Here is a 23,008-nt window from a genome sequence, read left to right on the forward strand (position 1 = left end):
GTCATTAGTAAGATCTCTGTTGTTGATCTAATGATCATATCTCAGTTTTCATCTTACTGGAAGCTCAAAAACATTTAAAGCTTTTTTCAATGTTTTTAAAAAACATTCTCCCCTCCTCCCTGATCCATGTTCTTCTGTGACCTGCAGTTGCTCTTCAGTGCCCTGTGAGGAACTCTGATGTGGAGACCAGTCCTAACTAAGGTGGAGATGTCAGTGGAAGGACACAGGCAGACGATACACAGATTCAGCACACCCTATGGGCTCCATTGCTAGATCTTAGAATTTGGCCAGATCCTATACACAGTGGGTTGAATTTTCCTGATACATCTAGTCATCCTTCTTAAGAGCAGGATTACAAGATCAAACTGTTTATGAGCTCCCAGATAATCAGTGTTGCCTGAAATTGTGCAAACAAGATCCAGAAAGGAAACCCAGAGTGATGGGGTTGGGGGGGGGGGGCGGTGGGAGGATAAACACAACACAAGGGGCCTTACACACCATCACGATGAGAGTATGCCAATAACTGAGGGAAGTGAGTGACTCCTCCTTGCAACACAGATGCTCAAAAGGGCAAAAGACGTCATGTTCTCTCTAGAGATAAAGTGTTGGGGGGTTCAAAGACAAGGATGAAAACCACCAACTACAGGAGTCAGAACAGTCTTAGTGAAAGAGGCAGGTACTTCATCAGGGCATCACAGCCATTCATGCCTTGAAAGCTTTGAGGAAAGGAGCTACCAGAACAAGATACTGAAGATACAGAGAAAAAATAAAGACAAAACCCAGACAAATAGAACAACAGAGAAGCAATGAGAATTTTGGTTAGCCTGGGTCATAGGGCCCATGAAAGCCATTATTTTATGTAGCTGCCTCCTAACTGCTGCTGTTGCCTCCATGTTCCATCATTCCTTGAACATCCTACGCACCACTGTAAGAAAAGGTATCCCCGATGCTGCTTTTACTGTGTCCTCTTAAAACGCTATACTCACCTTCCATGACTTATGCAATGAAATGCAAATATTCTGACACAATATCCAGGTTCCTCTATAACCCCGTTTTTCCGTATTTGTTCCTGCAGGAAATATACCCATCCACTACTAAACTATGGCAAGGATGTTATGGCATAATATATTGCTATATTATGGCAAGCAATCTTTAAGGCACAAAAAAATGGGTCAACCATGGACTTTGCTGGGGAGACAGCTCTTCCACTACCACCCTCACACAAGCCTGAAGCTCAAGTAAAACCTAAGGCAGCTAATGTCAATTACTAGGACTGCCAATAATTGCTATAGAAATTAAGCAAATGGAAAATCAGTCTATGTTCTAGTAGAAAAGTGAAATTTCCTGGAGAAATAACTCAGTTTAACTTCATCATTTATAGTTAATAACAACCGTGATGCTTTTCGTAAAACCCCAGTGATGAGCTCAGTTATTCCCCTTTGCTCATGAGCAAATGAGTAATGTTCCTTAGAATTTCACTTGATTTCTATATAAATGAAAAACTAAGATATGGGGTTCTAATTCCCAGATATTATAAATTCTCTGGACCTTAGAGACTCCAACTAATTGTTGACTACTGTTTAATTTCTGGTGATCATCACAGAGGATATAATGACTTTTGTCTACTTAGCAACTTTTATTAAGAAATTAAATCAAAAACTTATATTCAACAGCACGATTCTTTAAAAAAATAATTGCTTGTATTAAAGAGTAGGCTTAACAACAGAAAAAATAGTTTTAAAAATACAATATTTTTGGGCTTCCCTGGTGGCGCAGTGGTTAAGAATCCACCTGCCTATGCAGGGGACATGGGTTCAAGCCCTGGTCCGGGAAGATCCCACATGCCATGGAGCAACTAAGCCTGTGCGCCACAACTACTGAGCCTGTGCTGCAGAGCCCGCGAGCCACAACTACTGAGCCCGCGTGCCATAAACACCGAAGCCTGTGTGCCTAGAGCCCGTGCTCCACAACAAAGAGAAGCCACCGCAATGAGAAGCCCATGCACCACAACGAACAGTAGCCCCTGCTTGCTGCAACTAGAGAAAGCCTGCGCACAGCAACGAAGACCCAACACAGCCAAAAATATATAAATTTTTTTAAATGTTTCTTTAAAAAAACACAATATTTTCTTTTCATTGACCTAAGTATAAACATGCATAATAGATAAAGAAATACTCATGGTAATTCCCTAATTGTATATGCAAAGTCTTCCTTATACAATATAAAACATGGATAATTGACTTTCCACTGATGGTTTGAATCCAGGTTTTTAACCTACTCAAACCCCAATTTTCTACATTAATGACCAAAGAAATAGTCAAATATTTCGTGCTAAAAACTGAGAAGGTGCTGTAAGTCCACAGTCTAGCCTTTGGGAAGAGAAAATAAAGCCACAAAATCAAGAAGAATTCCCCCTAAAACTTAGAAATATCAAAGGACAAATCCCAAGCCTTTGGGTAGTGAAGAGGCAGCTGGCACCATAGCAGCTCATTACTCCCAGCTGACTCTTAGAGGGGTCAAAATGCTAAATAAAAATGGAAGGGGGTAGTGACAACACACTCATAATAGATATATGCCACATGGAGAAGGAGAGAACTACAGCTAAGTCTGGACTTTCCTAAAAACATAGAAATATAAATTTCTTAGGTAGAGTGGTACTTTTCCATGTGGTGTGATTGCTCCTTCTCTACTTACTGCAGGCCACTGCATCTTCACACTGACAACCTAAAGTGTATTCCCACATCTTTCTCCAAACTCACATGCACAGAGGCAATATTTATTTTATGAATATTAAGCCATTACATATAAAACCTAGTGGACCCTGGTTTTCTCAATCAAGTATAATTTAAGAATTTAAGCTAAGGCAGATACAACCAGAATCCCACTAATAGTTTCTCCTTTTCTGAATTGTTCACAAAGAAAACAGATTTATAACCCAGTCTAACATACCAAAGCTTTTTTGAATAGCAAAACAGTATCAGCTCTTGCCAACTGAACCTCTACATGGGCAAAAACGTATGTATGTCCCAGTGCAGGACTGCTCGTAAAACCGTGCAATTAAAACACCAGATTAATAGACAATATCACTCACTTGCTAACTCTAGGTATAGACTTGCCCTTATTCATGATGCTTTTGCATATACCCTAGATATGTCCAAGCCAACTGGGGATTAGGAGTAATTTTTATAATTTCTTTCTGTTTATCTGTATAAATGAAACTTTCTAAAATAGTTAACAATTTAGATTATTTTTAAAACATATATAGATATGTAAATACCAGAAAGAAGCCAGCTACATACAAAATTATGTTTAACCGTATCCTATAACCTTGAAAATGAGAATCAAATTTGGAAGGTTTATGTTACCGGATTCAAGGCACGATAAAGTTAACAGTAGTCATGATAGTGTGGTATTGGCATAAGGATAGACAAATAAAAAAAACGAGCATGATGGAGAGTCCAAAAACAGACACAAATTTTTATGAATAAACTGGTTTCCAGCAAAGGCAACACAGCAATTAAATGGGGAAAGGAAAGTCTTTACAACAAGTGGGGAGGAACAACTGAAAATCCATGTGGAAAAAGTTGCATCTTAACCTCGACCTTATACCATACATTATAATTATTCCAAGAAGGATCATAGACCTGAATGTAAGAGCTTAATCTATGAAGCTTTCAGAAGAAATCATAGAAGGATATCTTTGTGACCATGGAAAGGGAAAAATTCCTTAGACCACAGAAAGCAAAAACTTAAAATGATAATATTTTTATCAAAATTAAAAACTTCTGCCAATCAAAAAAAATTGTTTATAAATGAAAGACAAGGCACACACTGGAGGGAAACACTTGTGAAACATAAATCTGGCAAGTGACTTCTATCCTGAAGGCATAAATAACTCATACAAACAAATAAGACCCAAAATGGGCAAAACACTAAACCAAGAGTTCACATGTGAAGATATCTGAATAGCCAATTAGGGAACAAAGAAAGGCATAACATTAGTCATATGAGGAAAATGCAAATTCAAACCATAACGAGATGCCACTGTATACCCCCCTAGAATGGCTAAAATTAAATACACTGACCACACTAAATACTGGCAAGGTTGTGTAGCCAGCAGAGCGCCCATACATTTCTGGTGGGAATGTGAAATGGTACAACCACTATGGGAAAAAGTTGGCAATTCCTTATCACATTAAATATACTCTTACCTGCTAACTCAGCAATTCTACTCTCAGGCATATAAATGAATGAAAACATATGCCCATGAAAATATTTATACAAGAATATTTATAGCAGATTTATTCATAATAGCCCAAACCAGAAATAACTGGAAATGTCATCAGCAGAAGAGTGAATTAACAAATAGTGGTATATTCTTACCATGGAATATTACTCAACTATAAAAAGGAACAAACCACTAAAACATGCAACAACATAGATGAATCTCATAGACATCATGCTGAGTGAAAGAAGCTAGTGCAAAGGAGTGCAAACTGCGTGATTACATTCACCTGAAGTTGTAGAAAAGGCAAAATTCAACTTCGGCAGGGGTGGGGGTGGTTGACTGGGAAACTTTTTAGGATTATGGACATATTTTATATCTTAATAGGGTGTGGGTTACATTGGTAAATTTCAAAGTACGTAAATTTTGCCTAAAAAAACTATAAGAATCCCTTGGAGACAGTGAGAAGAGACAAAACAAGAATGACCAAAAAAACTAGACAGTTTAAGCCAATCTTATTTTTGATTTCTCTACTGAACTACCCTGAAACTTCAGTGTAGTTAAATCTCCATTTAGTTTCATCCACTTTAAAAAAAAAAAAAAAAAAAAAAAAGGAAAAAACCAAAACTCTTGATTCCTTATTTGGTCAGAACAAGAATAAACCACCTTAAAAACTAAAATTAGCAAAATTTGAGTCATTGCTTCCAGCATGTAGAATTAAAAGTAGAAAAGGGTGAGTAAGGAGGAGGGAAATTATTAATTTCCATAATGAAGATGTCTTTGTTTCTGCATGTATTTTGTACTTAGGGATAAATGAGGAAAAATGATAAAACAAAGCTAAACAAAAGGATCAATTTTCCTTACTTGAATTACCAGTCAATACATGGATACTTTCTACATTATGTTATCTCTAGCTTTATTTGGTCACCTGATAATTATCAGGTAACTGTCCTCCTTGCTTCAACTGGAACTCACGTCCCAACTTCTTTCAATTATAACTTTATTTATGTATTAACATAGGGAATATTGAATTCTAGATATTCAAAGTCTTTCACAGACTCTAGAATTCAAGTCTAAAATTATAGCATTATGGTTATGAAATATTATTTACTGCAGATCAAGTAGCATATTTCTGTTACATTTCCTTCTTTATGTCATGTTTTTATTCACTTCATATTCATACCATGCCTTTCTTGTACATATTTTATTGACCCTTACTCCTCATCCACTATTGCTGATTAATTTTTTGTTGTTGTTATTTTGGAGGTGATGGTTGTTTGGAGGAGAAGAATCACTTATCTTTCCACCATCTGTCTGATATCACCCAACCTCTTAATCTTTCTGTCTTCCTGTACTAATTTGTACTTTTTCCTTCTTATTTGGACTAAAACTTTGAGGTAGAAAATTTCTGTCCTTCCTGGAGTTTGTCATCCTATACTTCTTACCCTCCATTCCTTTATTGAATTATCAAGATGTCAAATCTCTCAGTTTGTCTCCTCTATAGTTAAAAACATCCCCCCCAGAGGCCTCCACCCTCAGTTTCAGGCTGGGCTCCTAGGCCTGGTGCACAGCTGCTATTCTGAGGCTTCTTCTCACTGCTCTGCTTGGTTGATCCACTGTTTACCATAGCTCATGTCTTTCTCATCTGGAGAGTCTTCCCTCATTTTTCTAAAATTCAAAACCCGAGGAAAAGTGTGTGGGAGGTAAACTTTCTGAGTCCTTTAAGGTATGAACACCTTTAATTTTGCATTCACTCATGATTAATAATTTGGCTGGCCTAAGTAGTCTATGCTTAAAGTTATTTTTACCTACATCTTTAAAAGCATTACTCCCATCATCTGCTAGTGGTACTGATGGCATGCCCAAACCAGATGTGTCTTGTGGTGTGTATTATTTTCCCTTAAGAAAGCTTTTAGAATTCTATGCACTTGATTTCCTAAAATTTCTCACAGATGTCTATGTTTACACCTTTTTTCATGTATAGGCCTTCCCTCATGTAGGGAAACATGTGTCTCCTTTCAGTTCTAGAAATTTAGTTTAAAATTCCATCCTTTGGGACATGTTTTCCACACCACTTTGTCAGCACTCTCCTGGAAATCTGATCAGTTGAAAGCTCAACAAAGTCCTGCTGACATCTTGATTTTGTTCCACTGAGACCCATGTTGGATTTCTAACCTATAGAGCTATAAAATAATACATTTGTGTTATTTTAAATCTCCAACTTTGTGGTCATTTGATACAGCTGCAGTAGAAAACTAATACTGATTTTAGTACTGAGAGTAAAGTGCTACCGTAACCAGTACCTTAAAATATGGAACTGGCTTTAGAATTGAGTAGTGGGCAGAGGCTGGAAGTGACTTTAACAGACCATTAGTAGAAATATGGATAATAATGATGCTGCTAGTAAGGTCTCAGGAGAAAGTGAGGAGCAAGGTAGAGAAAGGTTCTCACTTTAGAGAACACCTAAATCATGAGCAGACTGCCGGTAGAAATATTACAGACATTAAAGGTGCTGCTAGTGAGAGCTTAGAAGGAAATGAGAAACATATTCGTCACTTCTTTTATTATTCCTTTTCATGAGTATAATTTCAGGCATACACTGTCATTCTTTGGGTAGAATAAAATGTATTCCTGAATTTTTCTAAATTATTAATTAAAAGGGGATAGGGGAGAAAGAGAGAGTGTTTAATTCTGCTTCCTCCAGAGTCACTTTTTCTGTTTATCTTGTTCTTTCATTACTTTGCAGACTTTCCTCAAATGTCTGGGAAAGGGAATCCCTGTTATACAGTGGCAGACAGTTTAGTGGAATTGTCTTACAGTTATATAGAAAGCACAAGTTGTAAGTGATAGATTTGGATATTTCACTGAGAAGATTCCAAGCAAGGCGTTGAAGGTGTGAATAGTTTCCTTCTTGCTGCTCCTCATAAAATGCAAGAGGAAAGACTTAAGTTCAAGGCAGAACTTTTAAACAAAAAGAACTAGGACTTTGAAACTTTGTGAAATTATGAGCCTACCCCAGACTGCAAAAGATGCTGAAATAAAGAGATCATTCTCAGGAAATCGTGCTCAAGAGAAAAAACCTGAGTGTCAATAAATACAGTTTCACTAGTAACTCAGAAAAAAAAAAACAAAATCAGTAAGTCAGAGTACTCAGACACATAACAGATTAAGCATGTGGACTCATAGATCCCCTCAGCAAGCTAAGCAGATGCCAGGAGAAGAGATGGGAATACTTAGGGAAGATCTGTGGAGGAGGAGCCTCTTGCCTAGTCAAGTGAATCCCAAGACATACATGAGATACCTAGAAAGTTCTTGAGAATGTTAGCCATCAGAACACTGCCAGCATGGACTGAAAGGGACACAGAGGGAAAAAGGCAGCTTCCTTTTTATTATCATTAAAAATAATACAGTGCCATTTGTTCTAAAACCTACTTCATTCATTGACCTATATCTTCAGATCCAGGTTCAGTATTTTTGGCAAAATCGCTTCACAGGTGGTATTGTATATATCCATCATAAGGTACATATTGCCTAATTATCTCTTTTGTGTGTGATGTCATTAGCAATTGATGATTTTTCCCTAATCCATTAATTCAGTAACAGTTGCAAAGCAGTATGATATTCTGAATCTATCATTTCTTCTTCATTTACCAGTTTTATTACTTATTGCTGCTAAAATGTAATTTTCAAAAATGTAAAATAATCATTCATGATAAAATTTAGCATAAACACATGTCTAGAATTTCACTCAACTCATTCAATAAGGAAAACAGTAAGATTAAAAGAGCAGTTCAAAGTACATTGTGAGGTGCTACAGATTTATTTTCAATTTAATAAAGAAATGTCAGAGTCAGTTTGCTGGATTACATACCAAACTGGTTGGTCTCTTACTTTATGGGTTATCTTTTCCACTGAACAGAAACTATCTGTTCATCTGCTAGACAAAAATATACAGAACAACATGTAACTTCAGGAAGCCTGGGATATTTAACCAATAGTCTTAACATTGCTTAGCTTCATTTATCTTTTTCAAGGCAAACTTCCCCTCATCAACTCTGGTCACTGAGAGGTACAGTTCATATTAAAAGGCTCTCAGGGCCTGTTGGACCAGAGTCTGGCTCGGCACAGTTGTGTGGCTGACAGGGTCTTGGTGCTCTGGGCGGGTGTCAGGCCTGTGCCCCTGAGGGAAGAGAGTCAAGTTCAGGACGCTGGTCCACCAGAGAACTCCTGGCCCCATGTGATATCAATTGGCAAGAGCTCTTCCAGAGATCTCCATCTCAACACTAAGACCCAACTCCACTCAATGACCAGCAAGCTACAGTGTTGGACACCCTATGCCAAACAACTAGAAAGACAGGAACACAACCCCACCCTTTAGCAGAGAGGCTGCCTAAAATCATACTAAGGTCACAGACACCCCAAAACACACCACCAGACGCGGTCCTGCCGACCACAAAGACAAGATCCAGCATCATCCACCAGAAAACAGGCACCAGTCCCCTCCACCAGGAAGCCTACACAACCCACTGAACCAACCTTACCCACGGGGAGCAGATACCGAAAACAATGGGAACTACAAACCTGCAGCCTGCAAAAAGGAGACCCCAAACACAGTAAGTTAAGCAAAATGAGAAGACAGAGAAATATGCAGCAGATGAAGGAGCAAGGTAAAAAGTCACCAGACCAAACAAATGAAGAGAAAATAGGCAGTCTACCTGAAAAAGAATTCAGAATAATCATAGTAAAGATGATCCAAAATCTTGGAAATAGAATGGAGAAAATACAAAAAACGTTTAACAAGGACCTAGAAGAACTAAAGAGCAAACAAACAGTGATGAACAACACAATAAATGAAATTAAAAGTGCTCTAGAAGGAATCAATAGCAGAATAACTGAGGCAGAAGAACGGATAAGTGATCTGGAAGATAAAATAGTGGAAATAAATACTGCAGAGAATAAAGAAAAAAGAATGAAAAGAATGGAGGACAGTCTGAGAGATCTCTGGGACAACATTAAACAAACCAACATTCGAATTATAGGGGTCCCAGAAGAAGAAGAGAAAAAGAAAAGGAATGAGAAAATATTTGAAGAGATTATAATTGAAAACTTCCGTAATATGGGAAAGGAAATAGTCATTCAAGTCCAGGAAGCGCAGAGTCCCAAACAGGATAAATCCAAGGAGCAACATACCAAGATACATATAAATCAAACTATCAAAAATTAAATACAAAAAGAAATATTAAAGCAGCAAGGGAAAAACAACAAATAACATACAAGGGAATCCCCATAAGGTTAACAGCTGATCTTTCAGCAGAAACTCTGCAGGCCAGAAGGGAGTGGCAGGGCATATTTAAAGTGATGAAAGGGAAAAACCTACAACCAAGATTACTCTACCCAGCAAGGATCTCATTCAGATTTGATGGAGAAATTAAAACCTTTACAGACAAGCAAAAGCTAAGAGAATTCAGCACCACCAAACCAGCCCTACAACAAATGCTAAAGGAACTTCTCTAGGCAGGAAACACAAAAGAAGGAAAAGACCTACAATAACAAACCCAAAACAATTTTGAGAACAGTAATAGGAACATACATATCGATAACTACCGTAAATGTAAATGGATTAAATGCTCCAACCAAAAGACACAGACTGGCTGAATGGATACAAAAACAAGATCTGTATACATGCTGTCTACAAGAGACCCACTTCAGACCTAGGGACACATACAGGCTGAAAGTGAGGGGATGGAAAAAGATATTCCATGAAAATGGAAATCAAAAGAAAGCCAGAGTAGCAATTCTCTTATCAGACAAAATAGACTTTAAAATAAAGACTATTACAAGAGACAAAAAAGGACACTACACAATGACCAAAGGATCAACCCAAGAAGAAGATATAATAAATGTAAATATTTATGCACCCAACATAGGAGCACCTTAATACATAAGGCAAATGCTAACAGACATAAAAGAGGAAATCGACAGTAACACAATCATAGTAGGGGACTTTAACACCCCACTTTCACCAATAGACAGATTATTAAAAATGAAAATAAATAAGAAAGAAAAGCTTTAAATGATACATTAAACAAAATGGACTTAAACGATATTTATAGGACATTCCATCCAAAAACAACAGAATACACTTTCTCCTCAAGTGCTTATGGAACATTCTCCAGGATAGATCATATCTTGGGTCACAAATCAAGCCTTGGTAAATTTAAGAAAATTGAAATCGTATCAAGTATCTTTTCCAACCACAATGCTATGAGACTACCAATCAACTACAGGAAAGAATCTGTAAAAGAAACAAACACATGGAGGGTAAACAATATACTACTAAATAACAAAGAGATCACTGAAGAAATCAAAGAGGAAATCAAAAAATACCTGGAAACAAATGACAATGATAACACGACGACCCAAAACCTATGGGATGCAGCAAAAGCAGTTCTAAGAAGAAAGTTTATAGCAATAAAATCCTACCTCAAGAAACAAGAAAAATCTCAAATAAACAACCTAACCTCACACCTAAAGCAATTAGAGAAAGAAGAACAAAAAAACCCCAAAGTTAGCAGAAGGAAAGAAATCTTAAAAACCAGATCAGAAATAAATGAAAAAGAAATGAAGGAAACAATAGCAAAGATCAATAAAACTAAAAGCTGGTTCTTTGAGAAGATAAACAAAATTAATAAACCATGAGCCAGATTCATCAAGAAATAAAGGGAGAAGACTCAAATCAATAGAATTAGAAATGAATAAGGGGAAGTAACAACTGACACTGCAGAAATACAAAGAATCATGAGAGATTATTACAAGCAACTTTATGCCAATAAAATGGACAACCTGGAAGAAATGGACAAATTCTTAGAAAAGCACAACTTTCTGAGACTGAACCAGGAAGAAATAGAAAATAAAAACAGACCAATCACAAACACTGAAATTGAGACTGTGATTAAATATGTTCCAAAAAACAAAAGCCCAGGATCAGATGGCTTCACAGGCGAATTCTATCAAACATTTAGAGAAGAGCTAACACCTATCCTTCTCAAACTCTTCCAAAATATAGCAAAATGAGGAATACTCCAAAACTCATTCTACGAGGCCACCATCACCCTGATACCAAAACCAGACAAAGATGTCACAAAGAAAGAAAACTATAGGCCAATATCACTGATGAACACAGATGCAAAAATCCTCAACAAAATCCTAGAAAACAGAATCCAACAGCACACTAAAAGGATCATACACCATGATCAAGTGTGGTTTATCCCAGGAATGCAAGGATTCTTCAATATACACAAATCAATCAATGTGATAAACCATATTAACAAATTGAAGGAGAAAAAACACATGATCTCAAAAGATGCAGAAAAAGCTTTTGACAAAATTCAACACCCATTTATGAGAGAAACCCTCCAGAAAGTAGGCATAGAGGGAACTAACCTCAACATGATAAAGCCCATATATGACAAACCCACAGCCAACATCGTTCTCAATGGTGAAAAACTGAAACCATTTCCTTAAGATCAGGAACAAGACAAGGATGTCCACTCTCACCACTATTATTCAACATAGTTTTGGAAGTTTTAGCCACAGCAATCAGAGAAGAAAAAGAAATAAAAGGAATCCAAATCGGAAAAGAAGAAGTAAAGCTGTGACTGTTTGCAGATGACATGATACTATACATAGAGAATCCTAAAGATGCTACCAGAAAACTCTAAAGCTACTCAATGAATCTGGTAAAGTAGCAGGATACAAAATTAATGCACAGAAATCTCTTGCATTCCTATACACTAATGATGAAAAATCTGAAAGAGAAATTAAGGAAATACTCCCATTTACCACTGCAACAAAAAGAATAAAATGCCTAGGAATAAACCTACCTAAGGAGACAAAAGACCTGTATGCAGAAAACTATAAGACACTGATGAAAGAAATTAAAGATGATACAAACAGATGGAGAGATATACCACGTTCTTGGATTGGAAGAATCAACATTGTGAAAATGCCTCTACTAACCAAAGCAATCTACAGATTTAATGCAATCCCTATCAAACTACCACTGGCATTTTTCACACAACTAGAACAAAAAATTTCACAATTTGTATGGAAACACAAAAGACCCGGAATAGCCAAAGCAATCTTGAGAAAGAAAAATGGAGCTGGCGGAATCAGGCGCCCAGACTTCAGACTATACTACAAAGCTACAGTAATCAAGACAGTATGATACTGGCACAAAACAGAAATATAGATCAATGGAACAGGATGGCAAGCCCAGAGATAAACCCACACACATTTGGTCACCTTATTTTTGATAAAGGAGGCAAGACTATACAGTGGAGAAAAGACAGTCTCTTCAATAAGTGGTGCTGGGAAAACTGGACAGCTACATGTAAAAGAATGAAATTAGAACACTCCCTAACACCATACACAAAAATAAACTCAAAATGGATTAAAGACCTAAATGTAAGGCCAGACACTATAAAACTCTTAGAGAAAAACATAGGCAGAACACTCTATGACATAAAACACAGCAAGATCCTTTGTGACCCACCTCCTAGAGAAATGGAAATAAAAACAAAAATAAACAAATGAGACCTAATGAAATTTAAAACCTTTTGTACAGCAAAGGAAAACATAAACAAGATGAAAAGACAACCCTCAGACTGGGAGAAAATATTTGCAAACAAAGCAAGTGACAAAGGATTAATTTCCAAAAATTACAAGCAGCTCATGCAGCTCAATACCAAAAAAACAAACAACCCAATCCAAAAATGGGCAGAAGACCTAAATAGACATTTCTCAAAGAAGACATACAGATGGCCAACAAACACATGAAAGGATATTCAACATCACTAATCATTAGAGAAATGCAAATCCAAACTACAATGAGGTATCACCTCACACCAGTTAGAATGGCCATCATCAAAAAATCTACAAACAGTAAATGCTACAGAGGGTGTGGAGAAAAGGGAACCCTCTTGTACTGTTGTTGGGAATGTAAATTGATACAGCCACTATGGAGAACAGTATGGAGGTTCCTTAAAAAACTAAAAATAGAAGTACCATATGACCCAGCAATCCCACTACTGGGCATATACCCTGAGGAAACTGTAATTCAAAAAGAGTCATGTACCAAAATGTTCATTGCAGCTCTATTTACAATAGCCAGGACATGGAAACAACCTAAGTGTCCATCGACAGATGAATGGATAAAGATGTGGCACATATATACAATGGAATATTACTCAGCCATTAAAAGAAATGAAATTGAGTTATTTGTAGTGAGGTGGATGGACCTAGAGACTGTCATGCAGAGTGAAGTAAGTCAGAAAAAGAAAAACAAATACCATATGCTAACACATATATATGGAATCTTAAAAAAAAAAAAAAAAAAAAGGTTATGAAGAACCTAGAGGCAGGACAGGAATAAAGACGCAGACGTAGAGAATGCAGTTTAGGACACGGGGAGGGGGAAGGGTAAGCTGGGACGAAGTAAGAGAGTGGCATGGACATATATACACTACCAAGTATAAAACAGATAACTAGTGGGAAGCAGCCACATAGCACAGGGAGATCAGCTCAGTGCTTTGTGACCACCTAGAGGGGTGGGATGGGGAGGGTGGGAGGGAGACGAAGAGGGACGAGATACGGGGATATATATATATGTATAGCTGATTCACTTTGTTATAAAGCAAAGACTAACACACCATTGTAATGCAGTTATACTCCAATAAAGTTTTTTTAAAGTAAACAAAAACACAAATACAAGAGAGATTAAAACACAAAAAAATTTTAAAATAAAATAAAATTAAATTAAATAAATAAATAAAAGCTAAAACAAAAAAAAAAAGGCAGGGCAAATCCTAGCTTCTTTCCTTCTTTTCACCTGTATTCAAAACAATGAGCTTTTTAAAATATATATCATTATGACCTCATGGATTTTAATATTTGACATGTTTTAGCCAATTGTAATTATTATCCTTATTTATTTAGCCCTCTTTTTTTTTTTTTTTAGCTCTCTACTTCTCAAATAAATGGAAGCATACCAAATATATTTTTGAAAGAATAAGAAAATTTTGCTGGTAAGAAGGATCTTCTAAATCTTTAGTGTGCTTATGAACATTGTACTTCTAGGGAGAAGTGGGTATCATGTAGAACATAAAAGATTATGAAGAGGATAATCAGTAAAATCTCAGGTCTCTCAAATTCCATAGTAAAATGAAGCACAATCCAAGTGTAGTTCTAAAAACTGTATCCTTAACACTTGAAATGAACGAATCAAAACCTTCACATACGACTAAAAATACCAATTTTTTGATCAGTCACCTTGGCATATGTGTGCAGATTAAAACCGGTATCAATCAGTAAATATAAATTTCCTTTTATATATGACATGATCCCTGTTAGCTTTCTAATTCAAGTCCCTTAGGAAGAGACTTCACTAATCTAGCGTTGAATTAGGTTTTGAAGCCAATCTTTCGCAGAGCAATAGCTCATTCGGCAGAATAATTTAATTATAAAAGTTTGACACACATGAGCATTTTTGCAATGATTAATGAGTAACTTCATAAAAGTGAGATTTTTCCAAAGAACTGAAAAATTTATGACTCAAAACTCAAGAAAATAAGTTCATTTAATTATTTTTACTTAATCACTAAATTAGTCACTATTTTTAAATAAATATTTTAATGATATAGAGAGTTAAGAATTTTAGACATAACAAAATGATTTACAGCTGCTCTCCTTACATGGCATCCTTCTTTAATTACAGTATCTGTAAATATGCTTCCCAAAAGGTGGGCTCCAAGGTTCCCTTCTTATTCCTCACTTCTTAGGTTGTTGGGGATGGGCTGATAGGCAGCACCTCCCTCCCCTTTTTGCCATTAAATTCATGAATTTTTCCTGTAGAAGTCACTGAATTCCTTTCCTTCTGCTGTTTCTCCCCCACCCCCCACCCCCCACCCCAATGCAGAAGCTTCTACTTCTTTGGGGTAAATAACTTTTAACTTTCCTTTCTGACATTTGAATTCTTGGGGGCATATAATGTAGACAGACACTGTACAGGATGTTAAGAACTAGACACATTTGCATTTTCACAACTTAAATACAAGCTGTCTTGTGAGATTGTCACCATGAGTCTCAGGTGACTGTAGACAAATACCTCTTTGAGATATCTTTAATTTATGTATTAAAAATATCTAAGTAGATATACATATATGTATATTTTTAAATGTAATACTCTACACTGAAAGTCAGCCAGCATTAGTTTCTTGGAACCTTACAAGCAGTCTATTTATTCTCACTGTATAGTGTCTTCACTTGGATTCCAGAATATCACAATCTTTTGGATTGCCTTTTACCTCTTGCATAGTTCCTTCTCACTCTCCTTTTCAGATTACTCCTCATTTACTCTTAAGTATCAGGCTGCTCCAGGACCCAGTCCCTTACTAGATCTCAGTCCCTTAGTGATCTCACCCTGTATCAAGGCATAATAACCATCTCTACACATATGACTTCCAGTTGACTTCCAGTTTTCTATCTCTAGTTCAGCTTTCTCCCCTCATCTTCAAGAATGTATATCCAAAGTCAACTCCATTATTCAAGTTTCTCAGGCCAAAAATGTAGGCATCACATAGATGTTTTTACACCTCACCCTATATTTCATTCATCAGTAAATCTGGGAGGTTCTGATTTCAAAACGTGTCCATAATTCAACCACATCTCACCACCTCCACTGCTATCACCCTGGACCAAGACGCCATCCTATCTCCTTAGAATATGACATGTCTCCTATCTGGCACATCAGGCAATTCCAGGCAGAAAACAGATGGCAAATATGAATAGTTAAGAAGGATATAATAAAGGAACTATTTACAAAGGTGTGAGCAGAGATTAGAAAATCAACAAGGGATAATGTGATATCCCAGTGCTAGCACTAGCAGGAAGACATTACCACCTTTAGGCCAAGGAGTTGTTATAGGAAACCAGAGAAGCAGCTAAATGCAGAGGGCCTGGGCCCTGAGGGATGGACACATACAACTGTTGGGGACCTGAAACAGCAGAAGGGGTAATAAAGATGCAAATTTTACTCACATCCCAATCTCCCCTGTGAGTGTCTCTCATTAGTTAACCCCAATACAAGGCAAACTCAAAGCCACTTAAGAGTTAATATACATCATACAGGTCACCCTTGTGAGGCACAGAGCAGGAAGAGAAGGATGGAGAGTGATCTCCACCGTTTTTCTCCCTTGCTCCTGCCCTTGCTCCTTTTTTTTCCCCCAAACACACAGCCAGAGAAGTTTTGCTAAAACATAAGACAGACCTTGTCAGATGACTGTCCTGAGCTCCCAGTGATTTTCTATCTCCATCACCATAAAAATCTACAAGGCCCCACATCCAAAGCTCCTCCTACTTTGATGGCCACCTCATTATTCTCTTAGGCAATTTTCTTGAGCTACACACCACTCTCCTTGTGGTTTCTTAACCATTCCAGGCACACACCTGCTTCAGGGCCTTTACAGTTTTCTTCCTTCTGCTTGAGCTCTCTTCCTCCAATATTCCATGTGATTCACTTCAGGTTTTACCCAGATGTCCCCCTCTCTGCAAGGTCTTTCCTGGCCATGTGTCTCATTTACACTGGCCATCCCACCAAGTTCTGACTCACTTTTCTCCATAGAAAAATTCTATTTTCTATTCTATTTCTACCTTCTAGTATATTTTATATTTTATGTAAATTTAAATATCTTAGTTTAATGTAATATCCATGAAGATGGGATCTGTTTTCCTCTGTTTCCCTGAAGTTTTCCCAGTGCCTAGATCAGTGCTGACACAAAACAGATCCTCAATAAATATTTGTTTAATGAATGAATAAAAACAATGAAGGATATAACCCGTATTCGCCCAAGTGTTTTCCTATGGTAAAATATTTGAAATCCTGTGAATGTTGCAGGGTGTTCCATTTTCAATTGGTTTTACACCTGTACTTAAAAACTACCAACCCATATATCCTCCCCTCTACCTGGCTGTTTGTGATTACTAGGTAAGGCAGCATATGTAACACTGCAGTCTATTTATTAATAATAGTCAGATATTTGAGCACAAAGTAGCAGGAGAAGGAAAGACTGCCCTCGCTATACAATTTCAATTAGTAGTCGTGATGTTTGTAGTACCCTCAGGAAGGGGAATAGGCCCGTAGTTATTTAAGTTCAGAGCATACGGCTAACAGTAAACTGCAGGAAAGCCTATCTGATGTGGGTGGTAATATAAAGGAGAATTAATACGGAAAAACGTGTTCCAGCACTTCAAACATTATCATATGCTCTGGGGGCTTTTACACTCTATCCACAGCAAAGTCAAAAACAAGTTGCAGCGACTGACACTTTGGTCTGTCTCTATTTAGCAAACTGCTTTGCCTCTTCTTTGGAAGATGATCATGGCATTTGTTTATCTTCAAAATGCTATATTATAAATTCTGCTTAAATAAACTAAGGTTATTTCAATTTAGAAATATAAGTAGGAGTGATGATAACCTACACATGGTATTTAGGCTAATGTAAAATCCCTTTTGCTTTGCTTTTCCCATGTGCACGATATTAAAAAAACATGAAAAGAGAGATTAGATTAGATATCCTCAAATACTATCAGCGTAGAAGAATAAAATATTTTAGCATATTATCTCACTTTGAAAAAGCATCTCAGTTTGAAAATATAATTGCAATTAAAAATAAAATGTGCGGGCTTCCCTGGTATCGCAGTGGTTAAGAATCCACCTGCGAATGCAGGGGACATAGGTTCAAACCCTGGTCCAGGAAGATGCCACATGCCACGGAGCAACTAAGCCCATGCGCCACATCTACTGAGCCTGCGCTCTAGAGCCTGAGAGCTACAACTACTGAGCCCAAGAGCCTAGAGCCCGTGCTCCGCAACAAGAGAAGCCACTGCAATGAGAAGCCCGATGCACCGCAACAGAGTAGCCCCCACTCGCTGCAACTAGAGAAAGCCTGCGCGCAGCAATGAAGACCCAACGCAGACAAAATAAATAAATAAATAAATTTTAAAAATAAATAAAAATAAAATAAAATGTGCTTAGATGTTGAAAGTAAATCCATGTTTTAAATATATTTGTCAATTACTACAATAAAAAATTTAGAAGAGACTTTTCATCTACAGAAAAAGGTACACGACTTAGTATTCCTTTATCAAATAATCAAACACAAACTCCTAAAATTAATGGGGTTTATACTTATTTGTTTCTGATAAATCCATCTTAATTACTGATTTCCTGTCTCTTCTCCTCCTGCTTATTAGTGTAGTTGACCTCTTTGATTTCTAAGTAGTTTCTTAAGCCCTGAAAGTGAATAGAAAACACCCTGTACATTCCAGAATTGCTGAAGAGAAATGTTTAAATAAAAACTCTAAATGAATCTGCTATGCAATATAGAGAAAATACCAGGCAGTAGTTAATGTCAGACTACCTATCTGAATATATACACTAATTAACTAAGAAACACTAAAGCTAAAGAACTTATCAATCATTTCAAGGTGAAACACACATTTTAGAGAATATAAAAACTTAAGATCCTCATGAGAACTAAATTACAATCTTACTGTGAAATACACGCATGACAATATTTGTTTCAGCGATCAGAGCATCAAAGTTTTATAAGCTAAAATAAATTCAAGACATGTAAACTTGAATCCGATAAGAAAAAATAAAGAATAAAGAAAATATATTCAAGGTACTTCCCTGGTAGCCTGGTGGTTAAGAATCCACTTTCCAATGCAGAGGACACAGGTTCAATCCCTGGTCGGGGAACTAAGATCCCACATGCCACATGGCAACTAAGCGCTTGTGCCACAACTACTGAGTCCACGTGCCACAAGCTACAGAGCCCACATGCTCTGGAGCCCACGTGGCACAACTAGAGAGCCCTAGCAATGCAACGAAGATCCAGTGTGCCACAACTAAGACCCAACACAGCCAAAAAGAGGGAGGGAGGGAGGGAGGGAGGCAGGGAGGGAGGCAGGGAGGGAGGCAGGGAGGGAGGCAGGGAGAGAGGGAGGGAGGAAGGGAGGGAGAAGAAATCTACTCAGAGTTCAAATGTTCACTGGTACTCAGCTCTGCTTAAGATTACCGTTATTGTCTTTCTCTTTTCCTGGGGTAGCTGTTCAGTAGTTAAAACTCTGCCTAAGTTCTCTCTTCACTTCACCTCACTAACTCTCAGCAGAGAGAAATCAATGTCATTTCAAAAATTTTCCCAAGTTTCTTCCTTTTTGGCTACTAATTCATGTTGATCTTGACCACCCCTCTCTTAAGTGTTTCAGTGCAGCAATTTTAGGCTGGGAATGCTGGTTTGGCACCCACTTCTAACACTTACTAGCTGCATGCCCGTTTCTTCATCTGACAGATGAGAGCTGTTGTCAGTTTTCAATGACAGGACACAGGTACTGAATCTGACACATCGTTTGAGCTCAATCAATTCAAAGATTTGATCTGTGAAGGAAGAATCACATGAATATTAGATCTTACCCAACAATCTTCACTCAAGATTAGTGAAGTACACATGTGTCACATCTCTGGAGGACCTCAAGCTATCAGTTTCAGCTTCCCACAAGTTCCTTTTCCACACTGGGACATGTTCTGGTTTCAGAGTTAACAGTTCAGCACGACATATGTACATAGTCAACTCAGCACAGATAAAGCCGTCGAGTTTGGGGGTTTCTTAGGGTTTATACCAGGCTTGTCACTCAGGTGACTTGCATTCTCCTGCCAGCTGCATCCTGCAGGAATGAGCCAATAGCCAGTGTGTGCCCCTAGCTGGCCTCCCAGCATGGGTGCTCCCAGCTCTTCCTGGTGACCCCCCAGTCACCTGAGACTCTCTGTGTTCCTTTTCCTACCTAAGTTCCCAAACTCAATACCCACACCTAATGGCAGATACCTTTTGATGCAAGGGAGAGGGCTGGAGAAGGTGTCAGCCCATCTGGGTGTTTCTACAGCAGTACAGCAGCCCAAAGGCACCTGTGCCAGGCTTCTGCCATTTCCACATCTCAAGCACTTGGGATTTGCTTCCAAATTTTGAACCAGCCTTGCCCTTGCCACATCTTCACAGTTGTTTCCCTCTTCAAACAACTTGACATGTGTTTCATCTTTCAGAAATTCCTCATAGCTTTATAACAACCAAAAGTAATCTTAACTTTTTAGTTTGGTTATTTATTTATAGATATAGTGTTGGGCTGCACCCTGCAGGCCTGTAAACCTTGTAACTGCCCAGCCACGAGAACAAAGAGCAAGCCTGGAGATGGTGACAGAGACACCAACAGTTTATTAGATAGGGAATCTTGCTAGTCTGAAGAAAGTCCTGGCACAACACTCCACCTACAACAGCAATCTTTGCTACTGGGGGAGAAGGAGGCTACCATTTATAAGGGAAATTGACAACAGATTAGCTCATCAATTGCCAAGAAAACTAGCAGCTGAGGCAAGGGGGAAAACATGAAGGTAGTTACTGATTAAGCCCTATAATTAAGACAATTGGATAGTCATGTGAGTAGGGTGTAAGTGAAGCAGGGACTAGTCAAGCAGGTGATGTACAGAGAGCAAGAGAATAGCCATCTTGAATGGCCTGACCATACATACAGATACATACATAGATATACGTGAGGGGAAAAACATATAGACTTATATCTATATCTATATATTTGCACTAAGAATTTTGTTAGCTGACAGGATTTGAATCTACTGGGCTTAACAAGATGCCAACACTATGGAAAGATCTTATATATATATATATATATATGGAAGTGAAATATCAAGAATGAATAAATCAGTATCAAATGTAACACAATTCATAAAACAGAAAATATTTTAAAGGTGATTTAGAACATGGATTTTATTTTAATTTCAGAAGAATGTTAAATACTAATCAAAGCTCCTATATCTCTAGACTATAACCAGTTTTTTCTCCAAGCAGAATAGACTTTAATGGGCCATGATATCACAAAGGATTTTTTTAGTGATGTATGGTGATAAAGAAATGATTTCAGAGAAAGCAAGAATATCACTGGAAGCACTCTGGCAGAGCACAGACATTTACAGGCATGGCTAACCCACTCTTTACATTCAATCATGAACCTTAGGCTGCATATTAAGATTGGCAGCGGAGAGTTCAGGACAATTACTGTTGTTTGACAATGTGCAAAATGTTGGATCACATTAATTGTTGCAGCCTATTTAGATGGAAAAATGATCAACATAAATTTGAAAGTACTCCTTTTTCTAAGAAGACCATCTTAAAACAAACAAAGATTGTCTTTTGGTTTACCTGAAAGCTTTAATGAAAATGTTTCAAGAACTCAAACAATTCAATAGCAAAAAACCCCAAATAACCTTATTTAAAACTCTGCAGAGATTGGTTCAAGACGGCAGAGAAGAAGGATGTGCTCTCACTCCCTCTTTCGAGAACACCAGAATCACAACTAACTGCTGAACAATCATCGAAAGGAAGACACTGGAACTCACCAAAAAAGATACCCAACATCCAAAGACAAAATGAAAAGCCACAAAGACACGGTAGGAGGGGCACAATCACAACAAAATCAAATCCCATAACTGCTGGATGGGTGACTCACAAACTAGAGAACACTTATACCAAATAGTCCACCCACTGGAGTGAAGGTTCTGAGCCCCACGTCAGGCTTCCCAACCTGGGGGTCTGGCAACAGGAGGAGGGATTCCTAGAGAATCAGATTTTCAAGGCTAGTGGGACTTGATTGCAGGACTTTGACAGGACTTGGGGAAACAGAGACTCCATTCTTGGAGGGCACACACAAAGTAGTGTGCACATAGGGAGCCAGGAGAAGGAGCAGTGACCCCATAGGAGACTGAACCAGACCTACCTGCTAGTGTTGGAGGGTCTCCTGCAGAGGTGAGGGGTAGCTGTGCTTCACTGTGAGGACAAAGACACTGGCAGCAGAAGTTCGGGGAAGTACTCCTTGGCATGAGCCCTCCCACAGTCCGCCATTATCCCCACCAAAGAGCCCGGGTAGGCTCCAGTGTTGGGTCGTCTCAGGCCAAACAACCAACAGGGAGGGAACCCAGTCCCACCCATCAGCAAACAAGCAGATTAAAGTTTTACTGAGCTCTGCCCACCAGAGCAACACCCAGCTCTACCCACCACCAGTCCCTCCCATCAGGAAACTTCCACAAGCCTCTCAGATAGCCTCATCCACCAGAGGGCAGACAGGAGAAGCAAGAACTACAACCCTGCAGCCTGTGGAACAAAAACCACATTCACAGAAAGACAGACAAGATGAAAAGGCAGAGGGCTATGTACCAGATGAAGGAACAAGATAAAACCCCAGAAAAACAACTAAATGAAGTGGAGATAGGCAACCTTCTAGAATAAGAATTCAGAATAATGATAGTGAAGATGATCCAGGACCTCAGAAAAAGAATGGAGGCAAAGATTGAGAAGATGCAAGAAATATTTAACAAAGATCTAGAAGAATTAAAGAACAAACAAACAGATGAACAATACAATAACTGAAATGAAAAATATACGAGAAGGAATCAATAGCAGAATAACTGAGGCAGAAAAACAGATAAGTGACCTGGAAGACAGAATGGTGGAATTCACTGCTGCGGAACAGAATAAAGAAAAAAGAATGAAAAGAAATGAAAACAGCCTAAAAGACCTCTGGGACAATATTAAACGTAACAACATGCGCATTAGAGGGGGTCCCAGAAGGAGAAGAGAGAGAGAAGGGACCCGAGAAAATATG

The sequence above is a fragment of the Eubalaena glacialis genome, chromosome 9 (genome assembly GCF_028564815.1).
Source record: "Eubalaena glacialis isolate mEubGla1 chromosome 9, mEubGla1.1.hap2.+ XY, whole genome shotgun sequence".
In the NCBI taxonomy this organism is placed as follows: Eukaryota; Metazoa; Chordata; class Mammalia; order Artiodactyla; family Balaenidae; genus Eubalaena; species Eubalaena glacialis.